The sequence below is a fragment of the Piliocolobus tephrosceles genome, chromosome 2, assembly GCF_002776525.5.
Source record: "Piliocolobus tephrosceles isolate RC106 chromosome 2, ASM277652v3, whole genome shotgun sequence".
Classification (NCBI taxonomy): domain Eukaryota; kingdom Metazoa; phylum Chordata; class Mammalia; order Primates; family Cercopithecidae; genus Piliocolobus; species Piliocolobus tephrosceles.
In genome coordinates, this window is record NC_045435.1 from 117536771 (window position 1) to 117555699 (window position 18929).

Below are 18929 nucleotides of genomic sequence, written 5' to 3' on the forward strand. Positions count from 1 at the left end.
TTTCTTTCTTTCTTTCTTTCTTTCTTTCTTTCTTTCTTTCTTTCTTTTTCTCTCTCTCTCTCTCTCTTTTTTTTTGGAATTGAAGGTAAGGAGTCCTAAGCAATTTCTCTTTAAACATATTACTACTGTTTGGGAGTTTATTTTATTTTTGTAAGTTGGGGCCAAGTTGTCCAAGCCTGCAGTCGTGACCTGGGGCAGGAAGGGGGACGCCCGGCTCCGTCCTCCCCTGGCTAGAAGGACAAGAGAGCGGAGTTGCCCCCGGCACGCCCGGCTCGCCCCCCTCTCTCCTGGCACCCCCCTGCGCGTTGCCTCCGCTGGAAGCGGGCGGTGAGATGGAGAAACTTGACTTGTCATCTCCTGGTCACCGGCTTTTTTCCCTGTTCCCAAGGCACCCAGAGCCCTGTTCCCAAGAGCTGAGCCCTCCCACGCTTCATCTCAAAACCGTCTGGTGCTGGGGAAGTGGCCCCAGCTGGACTTGGGGGTGGGGCTGGGGAAGCCCCAGTGAGATGGGAGGCAGTTGCTCACTCAGACGGCCCCCTACACCTCGCTCCTCAGGCTGCTCAGCTCAGGGCTCCAAGGTTTGGCCAGAACTCTTCTTCGTCTCTCCAGTCTCAGAGGGGCTGCGTGCCTGGCGCGCTGCTTCCCTCGGAGCTGGGTTTACATTGACAGTGTAAACTCACACCTACACATGCGCGTGCTCACCCACACACGTCTTGGCTTCAGGAAGACAAGGGACACTCTTGTGTAGAGGGCACACACACACTCACTCATTCACTCTCCCCGTTGGGACAGGCTCCTTCCCAGCCTCGTAGGGCAAGAGAGATGGGTTTGGGGAAGAGATGGGTCGGGAGGGAACAGTTACACTCTGAAGATGCCAGGTACATTTTTTTGGAGTGACGGTTAACCCTTCTTCCGCTGGAAGCCGCTGTCTAGGCATTTTCTAAAATGGTCCGTAGGGTCTGCTTTTCTTTTCTCCTGGACGGCCCAGGATAAATCATTAGTTCCCTCCCTACTTCCCCACTCCACTAGCCACGGTCTTCTTTCTAAAATTAGATATCCCCCTTCCCACTCTTCTGGCCTTCAGAGTTTACCAGGGAATTTTCAAGGAAATTGGCTGTATAGTGAGAGAAAGTGTGAAGAAGAGGATAAAGAGGAGACAGACAAATCGATCAGAAAACCAGAGAGGGAGACCGGAAGAAAGAAATAGTGTAGTTCTTCCAGATCCTTAGTTTGCACACAGATTGATATTATCCCACCCAGCCCCTCCAGGAAATGAAAAAAGTATAATCCTTGTTAATTACCTTTGCTTACTACATGCCATACAAAAAACTTCAGAGATGTCTCTACATAGGGAAGAAACTGTTTACAAGACTCTTTCAAAAGTGTGACATATTGCTCTAGTTCAGCACTAAAAACCTAAACATACTTAGCCTCCTTTGAAGTGCCCTGGCTGGGGCAGCTTATTTGAGTGTGGTTCAGATATTGCTGTGGGTATAACTAATGGCTTCTACCTATTTAGCTCAAGTGGGAGGAGAGAAAGGCCTGAATTCCTTGTCCAGTGGGTCCCTCTGGAGACTGGGTTCTGGCTTCTTGCCAATTCTGTACAATGTCAACATTGAATATTTGAATTCCCAGACTCTATTTAACAAGTTTCTAAATAAATAAACTCATTGTGTGTCTGTGTTTAAAATTATTTCACCTCTTTCATAAAAGCTACAGCATCTTATTACATTGGCCTTGCAAGTTGATTTTAAGAAAATAAACAAACAGATCTCAAGGCATTTTAATAACCAGATCTCCACAATTCGTATGTATTGTGAAGCCATTCTCCTACGTGTGTCTGTATAGGGGCTACTTAGAGGGATTGTGGGCTGTTCTGTGTGACCTGATAGTGAATTATAATAAAAACCCCAACTTAGTTCAGAAAGTCAGTGAAATATTAACTGCGTCTAAAGGGAGCCTTGACTGTGTAACTTTAGTGCATTTAGATATTTGATAATTTTGTCTACTGGGTCTGCAGCGGACACAGAGCCTCACTGATGTGTCCTAAATGGTTGTCTGAATACAGACCCCCTTCCCTATTGGTATCAGTAGGTCTAGAACTCTGCCCAGATAGTTTTATTTCTAGGCACTTTTTTATCTGTGTGTGTCCTTGTAAGTCGGAAGAAGTAAATACACTGATATTATCTTCATATTTCACTTTGGTGAAAAAACCACAAGTCCTATGGTTTTACTAATTACTCAGCGTTTAAATATCCATACAGCATTTTTATCTATATAGAAACATAGTTATTCTAAGAAGTACATACTGAATTTTTTTTTTTAAGGCAAGTTCTAGTCCTTTTGAAAGTGTGGACCACATCTGGAGTTGTTAGGAAAGAAAGTGGAATTTACTCTAATTTATGTGTATAAAGCATAACGTTATTAGAAAGAATGGGATTTGAAAGGGCACACAGCAAAACCCATAACATTTAGTGGGTAATGTGGAGAACTCAAAGCCAAGACAGAAATACCATCAACCCATGCAAACCCTAAAATAGATTACAATGACCTCAGCCATTTTCATTTTCAAAAATAATAACCATGATTAAAATGGGGGAGTGTTTTGCTTGGAACCATACTCGTCGGCATTGTTATAAAAGCTGTTTTGTGGTTAAAGAACTGTTTCATTATAGAAAAAAAGGGAACTGAAATTTTAATCAAATTCCTGACTCTTCAAAATCGCGCATTCTTGAATTAATTCTTATTTTGATATTAGTTGTTATTTTTATTCATTAGCAAACGTGCCTTTGGCTCGTAAATTCAGCCAAATTCTTGACTATTGACTTTTATAACAATTCTAAAGGAGAAATTTATTTAGAAAAGAGATTTTATCACCTTAGTAAACACGTGTGTAGGGGTCATTAACTACACAACATAAAGAACCAACATTTCCTAAATCTTGTTCAAGAACCTGCCTAAATGAATTAGTTGTATATGTCAAGGTTGTTCAAATGATGACATTTATGAATGAAAGTGCTTGTACATAGCAGTTTTTGGGCTTTGGCGATGGGCAGGCTTACACAACAAATATCAATGTGCTAGACCCTGTGCATGGGCAAGCCATGTTCCCTACTCTCACAAGCATTACAAACGTACATATTAGTGTTTGAATATGCGCATGATCCCTGATTGAAAAGTCAGGTCCTTTTCAAATTACTGAATGCCTCTGAGGCCTAGCATCTTTACTTGTGAAGTGGGAGTAATAATACTACCCTCCTTGGGCTGCTGTGAGAATTAATTGGTATAATGTGTGCAAAGTACCTAAGGCACATGCAATCACTGAATAAATCTTAGTCAGTTTCAGTTTCCTTATAATTTATCGGTTAAATTTTCTGAAGAAGAAACACCCTTTTTTCCCCTCCTGTTCAATGTTTTTATCCAGTTTCCTTTTTAAAAGTATTTGCATGTCTATAGTAAGCATTTTGTATGTCTTCTCAATAAATTATGCCCTCAGAATGAAAGGAAGTCATATCTAAAATTTGGGCACATGAAAACTGTCCATACCAAGCCAAACTAGGCAGGAAATTTGTTCTGAAAACTTGAGCATCTTCCTTTGCCCTTTATTTGGAGTGGGGGTGAGGGCAATGTGTAAATAAAATGATTGAGATTTCAACTTTTCGCCACAGATTGTGGCATTGTATAGCCACACAGCCCACATTTAGTTTTGCATAATCTCTAATTGTCATTAGACAATACGCCCTCCTGAATGAAAATGTGACTTTTAATGGAATGAGTTTATAAGTCACTTTACTACTGTGGCTGGGTTGCTTCTCTTTAAATGAATGGATTGGACTAGAGCAGAGCTTGTAGATTTGCAGGTACCATAAATGAGTGAAGCAAGGTGGGTGTAAGCCTTAAGCTCTCTCCTATTTTTATTTAATTTTTTGATACCTAGTCTTTGTATTTCAGAACAAGAGTGAGTGGTGGAGACGGTGGGAAACTGGCAGTTAAGCCTCCTCTAAAGGTGGCAGCTTCTTTTCAGCTACAGCTCACTGTTACCATTTGGGCAAGGGGGTTCAGGGTCGCCAGGTCTTCTACTTTTTAAGAGAAGCCACAAATCTGGGTTTTTATGTAATTTTTCTCTACTTTATAAAATGTTGATTCAATTTAAAAAAATTCTGGAGGCCCAACCAAACACCTCTGCCTGCAATATGTAGTTTGCAAGGTTTGCAATGTCCAGATTTATTGATTTTCAAGGGTCCTTCAAAGTTTCATTTTATGATGATATCCATAAGGGTTTCTGAATATTACTTTGTGTTTTAAGATCTATATTTTCTTAATATTATGTGTGTGTTTGTGTGTGTGTGTGTGTGTGTGTTTTGATAGGTGGAAGTACTTATTACAGAATCTGGTATCTGGCCATTTATCTGGAAAAATAGTCTTTTACGACCATGTTGTGTCTTTCTTTCCCTCCATGCCATTTCATCATTAATTGGCTTAAGAAAATAAACTGAAACATTCCCTCCCCTTCTTGTAGCCACTGGCCACCATTCTTATTTCTCACTAAACCCAATTCTTTGATTTGTGGGCTGGGGGTTGGGCAGTAAATCATTAGGAGACAGTCATCTGTGGTTTTCCACAATGGTAGAAGGAGTCATTTGGCTACTGTGGATATTCAGAGGAAGAGTTCACCCCTGCCCTCCTAGGAGAGTCCAGATGTAATGTCCTGTACATCTGTAACTGAGGAACCCAACTGATTTTTAAGACCTGAACCTACGATGGAGAAATTAGTTTTTAAGAGATGAATGTCTTATATGACAAGAGTGGCTTTCCTTGTAGGAAGGTCATATATGTTCAGGGAACATGTGAAAATAAATATACTTTGCTCCGTTTATTATCATGAGTTGTATTTCTAAGCAGAAGTGATAGGTGAATAACAGGTAAAATTAAATTTTTAGGATTAAAAGGTGTGGTGGTGGAATGTCAACACAATGGACTCTCCCAATAAAGATTTGACTAAGCACTTTATAATATCTATCTCAATACTGTCGTCATGGGACTTGTCAGTGAATAAATGGCACTATCAGTGAACATTGTTGGGAATATCTTCGGATAATGCAATGCTTTTAAAGGAGGATTCTGAGTAGTGATGAACCATGCATATAAGCATTATCAGTGGATTATCACCTCATTCCCAATCTTTATACCTGATGCTGAATCTCAAATTCCTAAGCTTGGCTGTTGAGGGGCTCTACTTTTGTGCCAGAAGAATGTGGTGACTCTTTGCCTGGGGTGAGATTTGCCTGGGGTTTGAATCTTGGCTCCACCACTAACTAGCTGGTTGAAATGAAGGCAAGCCATGTAACCTTTTTGTGCCTCAGTTTCCTTGCTTATGGACTAGAGGTACTTCATGTAAGGGCTCGATCAATTAATGCATTTAGAGTGCCTTAAATAGAATAAGAGCTCAATAAGTTTTTTTATTGACTTTTCAGGCTTGTCTTACTCAAGACTGGACCATTCAGCCTACCTTGTTTACTCATTCTGTACCACTCAGTCTCTTATCAGCCTACTCTTGTGTTTCTACCATCCAAATTTTGGCCACAATGTTGCCATAGTTTATAAATCTACCCATACTGTACATTGACCATCAAAATCTAACTCCTCTAAGATTTCATTTGAACTGCTACTTCTTTTTTTTTTTTTTTTTTTGAGACGGAGTCTCGCTCTGTGGCCCAGGCTGGAGTGCAGTGGCCGGATCTCAGCTCACTGCAAGCTCCACCTCCCGGGTTTATGCCATTCTCCTGCCTCAGCCTCCCGAGTAGCTGGGACTATAGGTGCCCGCCACCTCACCCGGCTAGTTTTTTGCATTTTTTAGTAGAGACAGGGTTTCACCATGTTCGCCAGGATGGTCTCGATCTCCTGACCTTGTGATCCGCCCGTCTCGGCCTCCCAAAGTGCTGGGATTACAGGCTTGAGCCACCACGCCCGGCGGAACTGCTACTTCTTCATGATCACTCCTGGAGATATGACTTCTGTGTGTTATTTCATTCCAATAGTATGGAATTGTCTTTACCTGTCATCATTTTGACATTTTATTATAAATTGTTTGTCTTCATGGTATATATCTTATTTTTCTAGACAAACTGTAAAACTCCTGGAGAGCCCATTTCTGTTTTGTATAGGGCCTAATACTATGCTTTGCTTATGGCAGATATCAATACGATTAGGTGATGGTGGTTAGCAATGGGCTTTGGTGGATTATGTGAACCCCTTCAATTTCTTTGCCTGTATAACTTGTGCAGTTAAGTAATGTCAGCACCAGAATTCTGGGATATCTGACATTTCAAGTGCATACTAAATCCACAATTCACCTATTTTGACAGTGATAAACCACCTGGAAAGTGGAGTATTAGTCCTAATTTTCACCAATAATGTCCCTCATTTTGCCAGTACAGGTATAGCTCATGACTCCTCACTTAAATCGCAAATTGTTATTGATCTTAAACTCTGTACTAGACCTGATTCTGGAGAATGCCAAAGAAGTCAAGATAGAAATGGTAAAGCATTCTGTGGACTCATGTCATTCCTAGGGATTTGGGAATATTCAGTTTACAAGTCATCAGAAGCCAAGTTTTTATCTAAATCCTAACACCAATTTAGGCAGTTTTGCTGTCTAATATTTATGCTCTATTAATATAGAGCATAGTGTCAAGCATTTTGCTGTATATTTAAATGCACTTTTATGATTAAAGATTCTTTCAAACAATTTAAGGTTGATAGATAATGTATTGAATCTTGTTTTACTGATTAAATTAACCCAACTCACTCAACTCTGTTCCCTTAATTCAAGTGCAAACATGACTTCTTTTTCTCTGCCCCTCCCCACTCGTCTAACCCCCATCCATCATTTCACAAATCAACCATCTCTATAGAGAAAATAGGACTGTCTGTGTCTTGGACAACTATCCTCAAGTCCCGAATGATTACAGGCTTTTAGTGCCTGTTAGGAGTTTTCTTTTACCAAGAACAGTCATATATGGTTTCTTGTGCGCCAGGACTGCTCCTAAGTCAATGGGAACCCCTTTAAATGAGGGTAAGACTAAGAACCACAGCTTTTATGCTTTGCATAGACTTTACTTTTGGTGAGCACTATGAAATTAGTAATAAAATGTTTCATGATAAAATGATAATAAAAACAAATGGAGGGATGGAATAACTATCTTGGTTTTGGCTAGCGTCATAGTTCATGACCTTCTTTTGGGTCCCAGACTCCTTTGAGAATCTCATAGAAAGTATGGAGCTTCTTTCCAGAAAATGCACATGCACGTAAACATTTTCATCCAATTTTAGCAGCTCATGGATTTCTAAATTTCTAAATGGTTGAATGGGGGTTCAACCGTTTTTTCAGACTTGATTCACTTTAGCATGTTTATTATAAAACATCTTAAAGTTTTTATTAATCTTTTTTCATTATCTTATAAGCAGTATTTTTTCTTATTACAAAATTTATACACAATAATTTTTAAATGAAAAGAATGTATCAAATAAAAACGAAAGTTATTTTCTTTCTTTTTTGTCATAAATTGCCTGTAGATGACCACCATTCATCCTTTAGTGTAGCTGCCAGCAGATTTTTCCTCCATGCATATATTAGCACATACATACATATAGATTTACAACTTTTTACAGCAACTTGCCTTTTCTTTTTTTTCTTCTTCATAGGTTATTGGGGTACTGGTGGCATTTGGTTACATGAGTAAGTTTTTTTAGTGGTGATTTGTGAGATTTTGGTGCACCCATCATCTGAGCAGTATACACCGCACCATATTTGTAGTCTTATTCCTCGTCCCCTTTCCACCCTTCCCCCCAGGTCCCCAAAGTCCATTGTATCATTCTTATGCCTTTGCATCCCCATAGCTTAGCTCCCATGTATCAGCGAGAACATCAATGTTTGGTTTTCCATTCCCGAGTTACTTCACTTAGAATAATAGTCTCCAGTCTCACCCAGTTCGCTGCAAATGCTGAAACCAAAAAAGAAAACTATAGACCAGTATCGGTGATGAACATAGATGCTAAGATCCTTAACAACGTAGTGGCTAACCGAATTCAACAACATATCAAAAAGATAATCCACCATGATCAAGTGGGTTTCATACCAGGGATGCAGGGATGGTTTAACATATGCAAGTCAATAAATGTGATACACTACATAAACATAATTAAAAACAAAAATCACATGATCATCTCAATAGATGTGGAAAAGGCATTCGACAAAATTGAGCATCCATTTAGGATTAAAACGCTGAGCAAAATTGGCATTTAAGGGACACACCTCAATGTAATAAAAGCATTATTTTATTGTGACAAACCCACGGCCAACATAACACTGAGCAGGGAAAAGCTGAAAGCATTCCCTCTGAGAAGTGGAACAAGACAATGAGGCCCACTCTCACCACTCTTCTTCAACATAGTGTTGAAAGTCCTAGCAAGAGCAATCAGACAAGAGAAAGAAATAAAGGGCTTTTTCTTTTTTTAAACTTAATAGTATACCTTGGATCTTTTGTCTGTATGTATCAATCTAAACCATTCTTTTTAAAGGCAGAAGATCCTCTATTGTTTGGATCTAACACGTTTCATCGAACCAATTCCCCATGGATGACATTTGGGTAGTGTCCATTTTTCAGAACAGAACAGAGAAGTTCCCCAACCAGGACCCAAAGAAAATGAAAGTGAAGTCTGCAATTAAAGGAAGCTCACAGTTCAGGGTGAAGTGTGCTGACGTCTGAGACATGGGCACAGTAGGGCTTTGGGAAGGTCATAGAGGGTTGCCTCACCCTGTCAGGGCAGATCAGATTTCCAAGCATCTTCACCTGCTGGAGGATCAAGGGTCTAAAACCAGAGCTAAGCCGGGCGCGGTGGCTCAAGCCTGTAATCCCAGCACTTTGGGAGGCCGAGACGGGCGGATCACGAGGTCAGGAGATCGAGACCATCCTGGCTAACACCCGTCTCTACTAAAAATACAAAAAAAAAAAAAAAAAAACTAGCCGGGCGAGGTGGCGGGCGCCTGTAGTCCCAGCTACTCCGGAGGCTGAGGCAGGAGAATGGCATAAACCCGGGAGGCAGAGCTTGCAGTGAGCTGAGATCCGGCCACTGCACTCCAGTCCGGGCGACAGAGCGAGACTCCGCCTCAAAAAAAAAAAAAAAAAAAAAACCAGAGCTAAGGTATATCTTTCTAAGATCCACGGTGATATATCTGTGATATTTCAAGCTTACTGGATGATTCTGGGTGTTATATTATGCCCCATTTCCATTTCTTCCTGCTGCTTGGAACAGGCTGTAGCCAAAATCAATCCATGTAGCCCCAACTGGGTAAGGATAAGTAAGTTGTCAGAGTTTCAGGCCTCAAGGCTTTTTTTGTTGTTGTTGAGTGATTTCCTTGTTTGTGTGGGACATTATTATCATACTGCCGTATCCTGTACATGTACCTAAAGCCAACTGATGCTACTAGACTTACCAAAACTTTTTTGATGTTCTTTAAAAAATTACCCACAATAATTTCTAGCTTATGGATTGTAAAGACCATTTTTATAGAAAAATGTTTTTTGCTGGGTAATCTGACTATGGGAAAATTTTTATAATGGAAACTATCTCTTACTTTTAACTATAGCATAAAAAATATGACAGTATAATGTTACACACTAAAGCCCATCAGATGCAAAATTCCAGTTTTTGATTATAAGTTATAAACCAGGATGCAGAGACTTCTGAAAAGTGGTTTTCTTTGGCAATGATGTTGTTGATTAAATATAAAAAATTCAGAAAAAATTAGTTCAGCCCATTCCTTTACACAGAAGGTTACAAAAATGGAATAGCTGGGTTTTGGTTCTACTGGGAAGAACTATTTTGCTTATTAAAGTTCATTGGATTACATCAGACTGCAAACATATTGGACATTTTAGACTGGATTTGAAAAGGTACCATTTAAGGAGTTAAAATTATTCATATAAATCTTTAAGTGATTAATTTACTTTGTAATTTTAATTCCTTAGAGCACAATATTTGTTCCAAATGCATACTTTTTTTGGTGTGGATGTTTACTTGTTGTTCCATGAGGGCATTATTCTATTAACATTTTTCAAAGTATATTTTAAGTTAGATCAATCAAATTGAATTAATAAATAGTTATCGAGTACCTAGTATATGTAAGGCATGATGAATTAAATCCTATAAACACTCAATTTCCTGAAAATATTGAACAGCAACATTTGACAGATATACATATACCCCTGACAATGATTTATTAACAAGCACAAAGATATCCATGACTACAAACTGGTTTTGTGAGCTTAGAATACTAAATCCTAAGCCTATCTCTTCTCCAGATATTTTGTTTTCCTTTTTTTTTTTTTTTGAGATGGAGTTTTGCTCTTGCTGCCCAGGCTGGAGTGCAATGGAGCGATCTCGGCTCACTGCAACCTCCGCCTCCTGGGTTCAAGTGATTCTCTTGCCTCAGCCTCTGGAGTAGCTGAGATAGGGTTTCACCATAGTGCCCAGGCTGGTCTCGAACTTGTGTGCTCAAATGATCTGCCAGCCTCAGCCTTCCAAAGTGTTGGGATTACAGGCGTGAGCCACCATGTCAGCCTGGTGTTTTCCTGAAAAGTCTCCTATCACATTTGTCTGTTGTTAGGGAAACGCTGATTGCAATAACTGAGTAAGATGTAGGATGTATTTACACAGCCTATAAATACTTTATAGAAATACAAGCCTTGGATCTGCAGTTAGGCAAATTACTCTTTCCATGCTCACAGTTTTAGTGTATTTTATCCTCTGTGCAGTTAGAGCAAACTTTCCCATCATAGTTCAAGAACAAGTTCTCTTTAAAGGATCTCAAAGAATTCCTCCAGCTTCTTGTCACTTACAGCTCTGTCTGAGAGCAAAGATCTGATCAAAATGCCCAAACTGAAGTCTCCATGGTTTCCAAAGGTGTATCTTTCTGCTAGGTTCAATTTTTATCCAGTAGAAGATAGTGCTACCCCGAAACTGACGTAAACACACAGAAGTGGCTTGTCTCTCAGGCTGGCATGTGATTTTCTTGTTCATGAAACAGAAATAAGAATAAAAAGCACTGCGTTCTCTTCCAACTGTCTTTGCCAACCATCTTGCTGAGCTGTGTGTATGCATCCAAGCCAATGTTCCAGCCACTAGACTTGGCACAGAAATCAGTGCATAGAACATCATTACTTTTGGGCACAGTCTGAAATTCTAAGCAAAATTCCCCATTTGCCTAAATGCATAAGATGCAAGTGATTTACGTATCCTGTTGATAATGATGCAGTATTAAAATACCAGCAGAGACCGTGGTTTGACCCATGAAGCAGCATTGTATCACCTTTTTTTTTTTTTTTTTTTACCTAAAAATGCTGGGTAGATAGATCATTAGAGAATGGGAAATGTCATGGTCTGTATATCAGATCTCTCTCTTCTTGCCCTCGAATGATGGTAATATCAGTCACCAAGGTTTTACCTTCAAGAAGACAAAATACTCTGATATCTGAGCTCAAGAAGACAAAATGAGCTCTATCTTAGTTAACCTTCCAAGTGAATCCTTGGCATTGGCCAGGACTTGTAGAATGTGACATGTGTTTCCTTCTACTGCTTCTGGAGTAATTTACCTACCATGTCATAACATCTCATTATGAAGCTTATTAATTACTAATAACTTTCCTAAGAGGAAAATGCTCTCCGTGGCATTTTGAGCCCTCCCCTCCTTGAAGATAGGGACTTGTTTTTTTTCTTAGTGATCATCTCCAAAGTTCAGTATATTTTGGGTACCGTGAACATGTTTTCTGGCAGATAATGCTGACTGAAAGTCAGGATGTAGGGGTGAGTCTCCAGTTTGCTATTTATCAGTATGGTATCCTTCTGCAGGGCATTAACCCTCTGAGCCTCAGTGTCCTCAAGTGTAAGAGAGGAACAATAATTACCTTTGCTTTGGCTTCTTCCAGACCAGTAATGTTAACATAAGATGGCATATGTGTAAGCTTTTATCAGCTGCAAAAAGCTGTGTGAATTTAACACACTTAGAATTTCTTTCTTTTTTTTTTTTTTTTTTTTGAGGCGGAGTCTTGCTCTGTCGCCCGGACTGGAGTGCAGTGGCCGGATCTCAGCTCACCGCAAGCTCCGCCTCCCGGGTTTACGCCATTCTCCTGCCTCAGCCTCCCGAGTAGCTGAGACTACAGGCGCCCGCCACCTCGCCCAGCCAGTCTTTGTATTTTTAGTAGAGACGGGGTTTCACCGTGTTAGCCAGGATGGTCTCGATCTCCTGACCTCGTGATCCGTCCGTCTCGGCCTCCCAAAGTGCTGGGATTACAGGCTTGAGCCACCGCACCCGGCCAGAATTTCTTATTATAAACTCTAGAAATTATAGAATATTAAAAATGCTAAGAGGATGTAAAGAATGTATACTCTGCAACCACATTATTTAGGTTTTGCAATTTTAATTCCTTAGAGCACAATATTTGTTCCAAATGCGTACTTTTTTGGTATGGATATTTACAGGTTGTTTCATGAGGGCATTACTCTGGTTAACATTTTTCAAAGTATATTTTAAATTAGATGGCTTGGCTCTGTCACTACCTAGCTTTGTGGGAATTGGCCAGCTATTTACTTCTCTGTGCCTGAATGTCATCCTCTGTGAAATGGAGATAATTTATAACAGCAACAATAAGTAATAACGCCAGTCAAGGTCGTTTAGTGTTCATGCATCATTGCAGTTAATCCTCACATCTCTACGAGGTGGAGGACATTATCGTCTTAGCTTAGAGATGAGCGCTCTGGAGACCGGTTTGTTCTTTGCTCCAAGCCTCTCAGCTTTAAGTGCGGAGCCAGGATCCAAACCTTGATCTGCTTTACAATAAAGTCCAAGAACTTAGTCTGAATGAATGTTCCACTGCCTTATTTTTTTTAATCCAGAAATAAAAATAGAACATTACATTGCCTGGGCATCCCAAAGCTCATAAAAGGTAATAAGATTTTGGATAAAAGACACTCTAACTTAAAGAAATGATTTCATACAACTCTTAGTAAAGAGGAATTTTGCTGCAATTTAAAATAAGAAAGCTTCTTTGTACGACAGAGGCTGGTCATCACTTCATCTTTCATTTTCTTCCTCGAGTTATCTACATTGTGATTTTCTATCATGTTATGATTTTAGTTTTGTTTAGGGAGCTCCAAATGTCTTGGTTGAATGAATGACTTAGGGATACTTCATTACTTCATCACAAGCTAATCATACTTTGTCATTTACCAGTGGATAGATGCTGCTAGATTCAGATTTTCATTTCCTAGACAATGTATTGTGACAGTAAACATGCCTGAGCTCACCAGCATATTTTTAGGGCAAGGAAAGCTAGCTACAACTTTCTAACTTTTTTTTTTGTACAATAATTGAAACCAAGTCCTGTTCACTTATCCTCAATTTGTTTTAATATCCAAATCACTTGGGCCTGCAACAAAGTATTTGACTAGTTACTTAATTGAATAACCTGTAGAATTCAGATAAGGGAAGCCTACTGAGCTCTCAGATCTAGTTCTTTTTTTATTTTTAGGGAAAGGGCAGTAAGCAAGTTAAGAGAAGAGACAGTGACTTTCAAATATGGCTGCATAGAATCACTTGGAATGCTTAAAAATACTATTCACCCCAATCCAATTAAATCAGAGTCTCTGGGGATGGGACTCAGGTAGTGGAGAGCAATGTGAGTCCTGGACAGGAGAAACTGGGAAGAAGGACGTCATTTTGATTAAACAATAGGGAAATAGCAGGGCTATTTCCAAATGCTACCATTGGGGGCTACTTCCAGCATTATGTGTATTTTCATGTATGGCTTCCTTTCAGTTTTTACAGGCATAGGGTTATCTTTAAACTAGATAATGATCTTGCTTTCCACCTATGATTTCTAGCCTTTGTAGCAGCAATAGATGAGAGATTTTCAGTTGTGAAAGAGCATTGTTGGGGAAACTTCATCACAGAGAGTGGATGTTTGTGGAGAATCCAGAAGCTCTGATATCTTTTTGATCATTTTGATCTGGTGGCCATTTCTCAGGAGACAATAATGTTTCTTCAGATTAAACAACAAGGAAAACAATATAAAAAAACTGCAGAATCAGCAGCTGCTTTATGAGAGAGCAGTTTACTATTGCTAGCCACTCTTTTCCTTTGGTTTTCTAGAAATCCAGACAAAAATGTTTCTACCAACCTTCCCATGCAAAGGGAGCAACGGGAATTCTAGAGAAGGTATGGAGGGAAACCAGAAAAAAAAATACATCTGTCTACTCAGAAATGTTAAAAAGCAGGCTATTAGGTTTTAGGGTGAGATTGGGCTATATTTTAGGAAGTTTAGATGTTGAACGCCAGTGGCCCTTATGCTTGGTTGGTTTTAATCAATGCTATCAGTCACATTCTTCCATATACATGAAAATTCATTAAATAATTTCATTTGTTGTTGTTGGACAGCCTAGGTATGTTCAGTTGCACCTGAGTGTACATTTGGTCTGTGTGCCTGATGGTTACGGAGGTTTAGTTGAAATTGGTGGGACGCACACATGAACAGCCCCTGTTAAGGAACACAGTCATTTGCGTGTACTTATGGTGAAGGAGAATGACTTTACTCAAAGAGAGGACTAAGTCAGTAAAGAGGCATGAGTGTGTATTTATAAAATGTGCGCAGGTGTATATCTTTGGACACCTGAAGGGCTCCCTCCTTCAGTTTAGACTGTGTTTCAAAACTATTAACAATATTGCACAAACCTCTGAGAGATTTCATTTGGATTCTGCAGTTTATTTCAATGCTGCTTAATCTAATTGCCCCTTTGTTTTGTTCCCCCAAAATGATCACTTGAGTTTTATAATTTTTAGAATTTACTTTGAACCAAGTATAAAGGAATATGATGGTTCAATTGTTGAAAAGAGAGATTAAAGCCAGGTTTTTATGAGAGTTTTGAGTTTTAAAATTATAATGCCAGTGTAAGATGAACATAAAATGTAAAATGGCAGGAGCTGGGTGTGGTGGTTCACACCTATAATCGCAGCACTTTAGGAGGGAGAGGCAGGCGGATCACCTGAGGTCAGGAGTTCGAGACCAGCCTGGCCAACATGACAAAACTCTGTCTCTACTAAAAATACAAAAATTAGTCAGGTGTGGTGTCATGTGCCTGTAATTCAAGCTACTCGGGAGGCTGAGGAAAGAGAATCACTTGAGTCCAGGAGCTGGAGGTTGCAGTGAGCCGAGATTGTGCAACTGTACTCCAGCCTGGGCAACAGAGTGAGACTCTGTTTCAATAAACAAACGAACAAACAAACCAACAAATAAAATAAAACATTGGAACTGAACCAAGAGTAGAATTTTCTTTTCTTTTTTTTTTTTTGAGACGGAGTCTTGCTCTGTCGCCGGGGCTGGAGTGCAGTGGCCGGATCTCAGCTCACTGCAAGCTCCGCCTCCCGGGTTTACGCCATTCTCCTGCCTCAGCCTCCGGAGTAGCTGGGACTACAGGCGCCCGCCACCTCGCCCGGCTAGTTTTTTGTATTTTTAGTAGAGATGGGGGTTTCACCATGTTAGCCAGGATGGTCTCGATCTCCTGACCCCGTGATCCGCCCGCCTCAGCATCCCAAAGTGCTGGGATTACAGGCTTGAGCCACCGCGCCCGGCTAAGAGTAGAATTTTCTAGCCTCAGGAGTGGGGCTTCAGAATCATAACTATTTGAGATAATCTATGTATTTTAAGAGTATTATAAGTTATGGTGCAAGAGGAGTTTTGTAGCATACTATATGGTAAACTAAAGAAAATAGAATGATTCTATTCTACAGTTGAGGCTTGGAATAAGGAAGATGAGGGTAAGTTTTTCTTTTCTTTTCTTTTCTTTTTTTTTTTTTTTGAGGCGGATCTCGCTCTGTCGCCCGGGCTGGAGTGCAGTGGCCGGATCTCAGCTCACTGCAAGCTCCGCCTCCCGGGTTTACGCCATCCTCCTGCCTCAGCCTCTGGAGTAGCTGGGACTACAGGCGCCCGCCACCTCGCCCGGCTAGTTTTTGTATTTTTAGTAGAGACGAGGTTTCACCGTGTTAGCCAGGATGGTCTCGATATCCTGACCTCGTGATCCGCCCGTCTCGGCCTCCCAAAGTGCTGGGATTACAGGCTTGAGCCACCGCGCCCGACCGAGGGTAAGTTTTTCTAGGCAATGCATACAACAGGGGTGAAAATAGTAAGAGAATGCTGGCTTACCTATTTCTTAGCTGCCAGACTGCATACATTTGTTGCTATCAGAGGCAGTTTTGTGACTTGTTTTATGAGAGTTGAGCATCTCTAGTTGAGAAACATCTTTTTCACTACACAGAAATTATTCATTTCATTTTCACTGTGGTAAATAAAATAGTTTCTGCTATAGAGTGTTTAAATACCATTGAGATAAAATAGGAAGATGTATTCTAAAAGTTAGACCCAATATTCAGAACCCAGTGGAGATGAAGGCCCAAGGTCAGGCCAGAGTTGTCATGGTGCCCTCAGTTAATGTTTTTGAAGCTTCCACTTGGTGAATGATTTTGGATGAAGGATTCTTTTAGTAATTTTATAAGTGACCTAATTCTCTCTTATGAAGCTTATTTTGAGAGTAAGCAGAAGGAAATGGTAGTAATAACAAGATTGGTTTGTGCTCATTCACACTTTTCTGCCATTCGGATTCTGGGAGTGGTGGGGTGGGATACAGGGTGGCAGAAAAGAATATGGAAGAAAAACAGGTGTGTAGCAGAAAGGGGATGTGCAAGGTGGAGCACATTTGGGGTACTTATAAGAGGGTTTCTTTAAAAACCACAGTGCTAATAACTCAGTATTTAAAGGCACATATTTGGGGATTCGCATATTTCCATTAATAGTTCTGTGAAAAGAAAATTTAGCAAAATCAGATTGATGACTGATGTAATTTAATTAGACTCCAGCCTCATAAATATGCAATGTTATTTGAATGAGGAGTTGAATTATTAGGCTCCCTGAGAAAAAATGACAATTCGGTTTGCTTCAGAGTTTGTTGCAAACATTTCTGCCCTTGTATAAATGTGTAAAATGATTTGGTAATTTAAATACTAGAAGAAAGGCTAAATTTAATTGACCAGTTGCAGTAACCATTTGTTACTTAATATAGAGATATTTTTTGCTCTCCTTTGCAGCCCTGACTCTCTTTTCCTGTTTTGTGATTGCAGATATTCCTTTCTTGAACCATGCCTTCTATAATAGCTTTGAGAGATGCTAGGTTTTCATTCTCCTGATAATTTCACACTGCCTTAAATCCATTGCATGGTGGCTTTACTAGCACAACCAGAACAAACTATTAAGACTTTATAACGATATTAAAATCATTCAGTTGGCCAAAGAGACTTACTGAATTTTTTTTTTTTTTTTTTTTTTTTTTTTTTGTGATAGGTTGGCAGGATGAAGTAGGGGAAAGGAGCATGAAAGTACTTTGTAATTTTTTTTTTTTTTTTTTTTTTTTGAGACGGAGTCTCGCTCTGTCGCCCAGGCTGGAGTGCAGTGGCGCGATCTTGGCTCACTGCAAGCTCCGCCTCCCGGGTTCACACCATTCTCCTGCCTCAGCCTCCCGAGCAGCTGGGACCACAGGCTCCCGCCACCATGCCCGGCTAATTTTTTGTATGTTTCCTAGAGACGGGGTTTCATCGTGTTAGCCAGGATGGTCTCCATCTCCTGACCTTGTGATCCACCCGCCCTGGCCCCCCAAAGCGCTCGGATTACAGATGTGAGGCACCGCGCCCAGCCTCTTTTTTTTTTTTTTTTTTTTTAATTAACCTTTGTTTTGAATAAAACTCTGGCCAGGCTAACTACCTGAAACTGTGTGAACTGATAGGCTCAATCTCCGAATTAATTTGGCAACTCTGAGTGTACTAGAGCCCTCTCCATAACCATGGTGACTCTCCGAGTAGTCAGACTTTTGCTCTTTTATCTTCTCTGAACTAACTGCTCTTTACTTTTGGCCAAGATTCTTTCCTTTTCATTTCTTTTTTGTTCTGAGTTGGCTTAAGAACCTATCCTACAGTGGATGAGTCTGCAGTTTTCTTCATGTTTTATCAGTTACCTGACCATTTTAAAATCCCATTTCTAAATATTTTTCTTCTCTCTTGTCTTCCCTTCACTTTTGAAATGGATAAAGCAGAAGTTTTGTTTTTCACGCCTGCCTTCCCCAGTCGCCATCTGCACCATCTCTGCATTCTCTCTCTTTTTAATTCCCTGCAAGCGTTGCGCAGCCCTGTATTCTCTTTATGCCATTTTGTTAGATTCTTTGCTGAAATGAAATATATGATTAATAAATGGGAAGGCCTTTACTAGTGATTGATAACTACTCTTAGAAACACTGTCATTTGCAATTCATTAAATGCCTTATTTGCCATTTATATTTACTGAAAATTGATACTCTATGTATTAGTTCTTTCTCAATGACAGATCACTGGTAAATGTATAATTAAAAGAGAGCTTAATTCCAATTTGTCTTCATTTCTCCTTGAAATAATCTTACAGCTGTCATATGGACCTTCTTCTCCATTCCAATGCATTCCTCTTTGCCAATGCCCACAATTGTTCTCTCTTATTTATGAATTCCTTTCCTTAGGGCAATATTGTATTGTCAGGGCCGGGCGCGGTGGCTCAAGCCTGTAATCCCAGCACTTTGGGAGGCCAAGACGGGCGGATCACGAGGTCAGGAGATCGAGACCATCCTGACTAACACGGTGAAACCCCGTCTCTACTAAAAATACAAAAAATTAGCCAGGCGAGGTGGCCGGCGCCTGCGGTCCCAGCTACTGGGGAGGCTGAGGCAGGAGAATGGTGTGAACCCGGGAGGCGGAGGTTGCAGTGAGCTGAGATCCGGCCACTGCACTCCAGCCTGGGCGACAG

The 18929-nt window shown here is 40.2% G+C and overlaps 1 protein-coding gene across 4 annotated transcripts in view; it reads left to right on the forward strand.

The window, feature by feature from the left end:
* MECOM (MDS1 and EVI1 complex locus) overlaps positions 1-18929 on the forward strand; it is a 606399-nt gene that overhangs the window by 4647 nt on the left and 582823 nt on the right. The window lies entirely within an intron of this gene.